The following is a 5,951-nucleotide window of genomic DNA, read 5'->3' on the forward strand; positions in this document are numbered from 1 at the left end:
GTGTGTGTGTGTGTGTGTGTGTGTGTCTGCACGTGTGTACATACACGCACGTGTACGTGTATCAAGAAATAGAGACTGATTGATCGATGTTCCCTCCAGAACAGTGTTCTCAGCTCTCCACAAGGAGCAATTCTGCCCTTCAGGGGACATCAGGCAATGTCCAGAGATGTTTCATCTGAACGGAGTGCTATCACATCTAGTAGGCAGAGCCGAGGATGCCTCAAAACATCCCACGCTGCACAATAAAGACTTGTCCCGCCCAAATGTCCACAGTACTGAGGCTGGGGAACGTCATGCTACAACACAAATCAGACAGCTGAATGAATGCCAACCCTGGGCTAAGACATCCCCGAATTAAGATCTCACATCTACCACCCAGTTGCTGCGTGACTTTGAAAATGTGATTTCTCTTCCATGACCCTCAGTTTCTATATGAGGAAAATCAGAGACAACGTCACTGTTACAAATATTACATGAAATTATGCACATAAAATTGTTGGGCTCAAAAGAGGTATTTATCAAATGTCTCCTTTCTTTGCCTTATATTTAAAAACCATGGGCACTGGGGTGGCTCAGTCAGTTAAGCGTTCGACTCTTGATTTTGGCTCAGCTCATGATCTCACGGTCATGAGATCGAGCCTGGCATCCATGCTGGGCATGGAGACTGCTCAGGATTTGCCATCTCTCTCCCTCTCTCTCTCTCTCCTCTGCCCCTCCTCCACTCATACATGCACACACATACACCCTCTCTCTCAAAAACAAATAAATAAAAATAAAGCATCATTAACTTTTTTTCTGTGGTTGTATGTTCACCTGTAGAAACTAGTCCTGGCACAGAAGTCTACAGTGAGGCTGGTGCAACTCCTCCGAAGCCTCCTGTGCTCTCCTAAACACACCTTTCCCTGTCGTGATGCCGACCATCGGGACCTTGTCAAGTTCGTTCTATTGTCACTGCCAGGTCTCTTTTCTGCGTCACATGCTGGTGGCAGGAGGCTCAGCCTAGGTCCCCCTGTCCTCTCAGCCCACACACTCTCTGGAGATTCTTCCATGGACTCCCCTGGCTTTCCGTGTCATCTATTTGCAAACTTCTGGGCGATAGAAACAGCCGGCTGTCTCCTGCGCACCCAACCCATCCTCTCATTTACAACGGAATCCTGATTTTATTCAGATTGGCAATATACTCAAATTTTAACCTGTTTCTGAGCCTCCTTTGGAGATGGGCATGAGCTTCCAGAAAACCCCCGTTATCCCTCTTGTCCTTCTTCCCCAGCACACTTCCCATCTGGGACACAGTAAGACGGCTGGATCTCCGGAAAGTATCTCTGAACAGAACACCAGCTTAGTGGCTGAAACTCCTTAATAAGATTTATGGAGAAGCAAGGAGGAGTTTGGGGCCTTGATGAACTGAGCCACTGAACCAGCTCTAAGTTCCTACCCTTGGGCATTTTTCAATGTGGGCGAACAGTGTAAGCCTCCCTTTTGTTTAAATTGTTACGTTCATCTCTGTCACTAATAGCCAATCGCGATTTGTCGTTGATACAGGCCCTCAGTTGTAGAACTACAGTCTGAAACATCCAGACTTACAGATTTTTACATGAAATACACCCCAGACACAAAATATGGACAAAATGAAGCTCTTCCTTTCTTCCTGAAGACATGCTTCTCTGCCGTCTCCCCGTCGTGGCAAACTCTGCCCATCTTCTTTACCTTAGTTCGACCAGCAACGCCCCGACATCTCATTCCTCATCCAAAGTTCATCCTGTACTGTCCGGTGTCTCTTTGTTGTCCCTTGTACAATCTTGTCCAAGCCATCATTCCCTTCTCTGGACTACTGTGACAGCCCCTCACCATTTCCACTTCTGCAATCTCCATGGAGCAGCCAGAGTGATTTCAACAAACACATGGGTTTATTACATCATCTCCTGGCTCACAGCCCTTCAGGGGGCCTTTGCTCTGTAGGTACCAGCCCTAACTGACGGGAGCTCCCCAAATATACATCCAAGACCTCCTCTCCAACGGCTCCCCCTCCGTCATGGCCCAGACACATTAGAGGTGCTTTGTCTGCTTAAACGCTAAAAACTCTTACTCAGCATGTGCTGGTATATTTGTTCTAGCCATCCTCCTTCCAGAAATATTTCCCCTTCTGATCTTTGTGTGCCCAGCTCCTACTTGTTAACCAGAACTAAGCTGAAATGTTATCTCCTCTGGGAGCCCTCCCTGACCTCTTATCTAAAATAGCCACCAGTTACTTCCTATTCGATATCCTATTTTAATTTCCTGCCCAACACTCGTTAATTGATACCTTATTTATTTATTTATTTTAACTTCTTTAATATTTTTATTTCTCCCCTGAACGTAAGCTCCATCATGTCAGGGACTCTGTCTCCCGCCTTGGCCCATGGGTCCCTAGCTTCTAGAAAGGGGCTGTCACTCCGATGGCACCACACAAATAAATGGTTTTGGGTGAAAGGCATGAGCGTAATCGTCCATCACTTTAGCCCTCCCTCTGCCTCTCTCAATCAGTAGTTAAACCGGTGGGGCTCTCAAGTTCCTTCTCCCCAGCGAGATCTCAAGCTTTTGGGGCTATGGCAGTCATTTGTGCTCGTGTGAGCCCTGAGCACATCACATAGTTCCTGAACCCCACCTGCTTCTACAACCTGGCCACACACGGCTCACCACTGCCCAACCCAAGCACGCCTGGCTCCCTCATGCTCCTCCCGTCTTCACACGCTGTCCTCACTGCCCGGGCTGCCCTTCTCTTTCCACTCCACATGTAGTCTCCCCACTTGTCCTTCAAAACTCATTTCCAACATCAGCCAAACCTCCCCACCTGCCTGCAGCAAGGCACTCACTGGCTTCTTTCATTCAAATGACACTTTGCATAGTCTCGTGTTTTTTCTCATCACAGTGATTATGCACCTTTTTCATATGCTTGTCTACTTCTCTAGCCTGACTGTAAGCTCTGTGACAGTGGAGACCACGCCCCACCCATTTCTGTTCCCCTCACCTTCTGTAACAATCTTTGTCACATGGTCTCAATACTTCCTGTGGAATGTTCTCAGATGCTGATGCTCTGGTTATTTTTGTAGGTGTTCATGGAGAGAATGGTAGTCTTTTTTTCCCCCTAAATATATCGTCAGTGATTATTTTAACAGTATCTTATTTATCCAAGTCTAGTTTTCTGACATATCCATTTACCCCCAAATTCATTTTTCCCCCTGCCTTAGAGGTTCCATTTCCAGGTTAAGGATGGTGAGTGAAGGAAAGAGACAGAGTTGCTCTTTATTTTTCTTTCTTTCTTTATTCCTTCCTTCCTTTCTTTTTTCTTTCTTTCTTTCAGCCATAAAACCCAGAGTGAATTACTATTCCATGAGGTACAGATGAGAAAAATGAATCACGTATGCTTCACAGGAAGTGACTTCATCATTTCCAACAAGTGGCCATGGAAGTGGAGTGTGCCATCACTGGCTGAAAAGAAGTCTGTCACGAAAGAGAGCTGCGCCCAACTGAGGCCACCAGGCCACATCTCAGAGCCTTCTTTTCCCCATCCTTGAGAACCCCCACTTCCGAGGCCAGATGACGTCAGGGTTATATTGTCTGACCCCCTCAGGAACAGAGAAGGTGCCCAAGGAGGGGGAGAGGACCCACTAAAGTTCATTAGAATTGAAGTTATGTAGGATGATTGGCTGGCTCAGTATATCTGTGGTGGGTTCTGAACCGGATCTCAGCCCCCCTGTGCCCTCCAGTGCCCTTCCCATGGCACCAGCCCACTTCCTCATCCTCTAAGAGGCATGTCTCCATAGCTTCCTGAACTTCCTTTCTCAACAGCCTCACAGAACCTCTACTAGAGTGTGGGTTACTCCTCCAGGGTTCCTTCTTCCATGCTAGACTGTAAGCTCTCCAAGAATAGAAATGGTATGTATTCTTCTCTGTATCCTTCATTTCTAGCACATTGTCTGTCTCGAGAAGACATTCAAAGACTATCTGTTGGATGCACGCAGAAACAATAAATAAGGCTCATCGTCTCTCTCTCTCTCTCTCTCTCTCTCTCTCCCTTTTCTAATAGAAGACTCAAATTTCCTATAAATTCCCACACAGAAGAATGTGTAAAAGCTTGAGCATCCCAGGGACTGTCCAAATATCTCCAGCTATAACCTTCTATTTAACTAGGACTGTTATTATTATTATCTATATACAGTGTGCCTGAGGTCCTAAGAACAGAGAGATACTCTTTGGAAGCCAGAAGCCACCTGAGAAAACCACCATTTTGATGACTTTTCTCCAAATGTACCCAAAGGCCTGGGTTCCTGTCATGTGATGTTTTTCCCTCCTTCTTAAGGGAAGAGAGGATATTAATAAAGATCACTGTTCTCAAGCAAGGCAGACCAAATTCACAAGGATCTTTCCCATAAAATATCTGCATATCTGAATGAAGGAAAAAGGAGTACTGTTCTAATTTTTTAATTTCTTTGATGTACATCTTTTTGTATAAAGAAATTTGCTCTTTGATTCCAAATAAGGCACAAGTAAGTAGAAGAAGGATTTCTCCATGAACCCACAATTCCCACCCTGGGAAGGTGGAATTATGGTGCCCCAGAGATGTCCACATCCTAATCCGCAGAGCCCATGAATATGTTACCTTACATCACAAAAGGGACTCTGTGGATGGGATTAAAGTTAAGGACCTTGAGATGGAGAGATTATCCTGGAATATCCAGATGGGCTTGATGTAGTCACAATACTCCTTCAAAGCAAATAGCCTTTCTTGGATGTGATCAGAAGACAGCAATGTGGCTGGCTCTGAAGATGGAAAAGGGGGACGTGCATGAAGGAATGCAGGCGGCCTCTATAAACCCCAAAAGGCAAAAAGATGTATCCTCTCCTAGAGCCTTCAGAAAGGAATACAGTCCTCCTGACACCAGGTCAGTGAGACCCATGTCAGACTTCTAAATAGCAGCTGGGTGATATGTCTGTGTCATTTTAAAATTATTTGCTATGGCACAAAATAGAAAACTGATACAGGAGAGTAATAAAGAGTCAAGGAAGCCCTTCTCAGTGCTGGAGGGATGGAATAACCTGTTTGAGCAGGCACTTTCTGGGCTATTAGGCTCAGGACAAGCCCCTGGTGTGCCTCAGACCACCAATTCCAAGCTAAGAATTATTGCACTGTGTCCAGATGCTTCTCTCTTCAGACAGCAGACTGAACGTGGGGTGGGGCCATCCGATTAAGGACATGGGGCAGGGATCTCACCCACCTCTCTGCCTTGCTCAGTGCCGATAGGCATAGAGAAATGTATCTTCGTGAATGAAAGCAATTTGGACACTACAGGAGACCTACAATAAGGGGAGCATAAAAGTCTTAGATCTTTATCATATGATGAGCAGAAAAAGGGAGGTTTTCTCACTAGCCTATCTGGTCTCAGAAGTCAACAAATTAGAATTCTGAAAAGGTGCATGATTTGCCTGGGGTCATCTAGTAAACTAGGGAGAAAAAGAGACCAGGGGCACAATTCTTGACCCTTTACCATCTGCATTATATCAGCCTGCAGTAAGAACTGGAAAATCCACTATAGAGGCAGAAGGGAGGCCCATAGCCCAGACTCCTTAGAGCATAAGCTAGTAATTTGAGCACAGCAACCTAATGCAAGAAAAGGTGCATGCAGTGACCATGTGCAGAAGCTGTTGATGAACTCACGGATGGCCACTCCATTGTGTGATTTCATCCTGCACTCCCCGTGGGGACAGAGCCCCTTTCTGTGGAGAGGAAAACTATGCCCAACATATGGATGAGTTATCCATGCAGTTCATGCCATCATTCTCTGAAAAGGTAGAGCACTGGAACGGAAAAGAACAGAGGCTTGAAATTTGGAAGGAGTACTTGGATCTTGACTTGGCACCACAGGAGAGAGCTGGAAGCGAGCCTTGGCCAGGAACTTGACCTGTGGAATCCC

At 46.0% G+C, this 5,951-nt stretch overlaps 1 long non-coding RNA gene across 1 annotated transcript; it reads left to right on the forward strand.

Annotated features, from left to right (window-relative positions):
* The first annotated feature begins 1,975 nt into the window (after window positions 1-1,975).
* Window positions 1,976-4,025, forward strand: LOC131494689 (uncharacterized). Its single transcript, XR_009253558.1, has 2 exons — window positions 1,976-2,052; window positions 3,341-4,025. It is a non-coding gene; the product is annotated as an uncharacterized LOC131494689 (long non-coding RNA).
* Window positions 4,026-5,951: the final 1,926 nt, after the last annotated feature.

This window comes from Neofelis nebulosa, chromosome 14, assembly GCF_028018385.1.
Source record: "Neofelis nebulosa isolate mNeoNeb1 chromosome 14, mNeoNeb1.pri, whole genome shotgun sequence".
NCBI classification, from domain to species: Eukaryota; Metazoa; Chordata; class Mammalia; order Carnivora; family Felidae; genus Neofelis; species Neofelis nebulosa.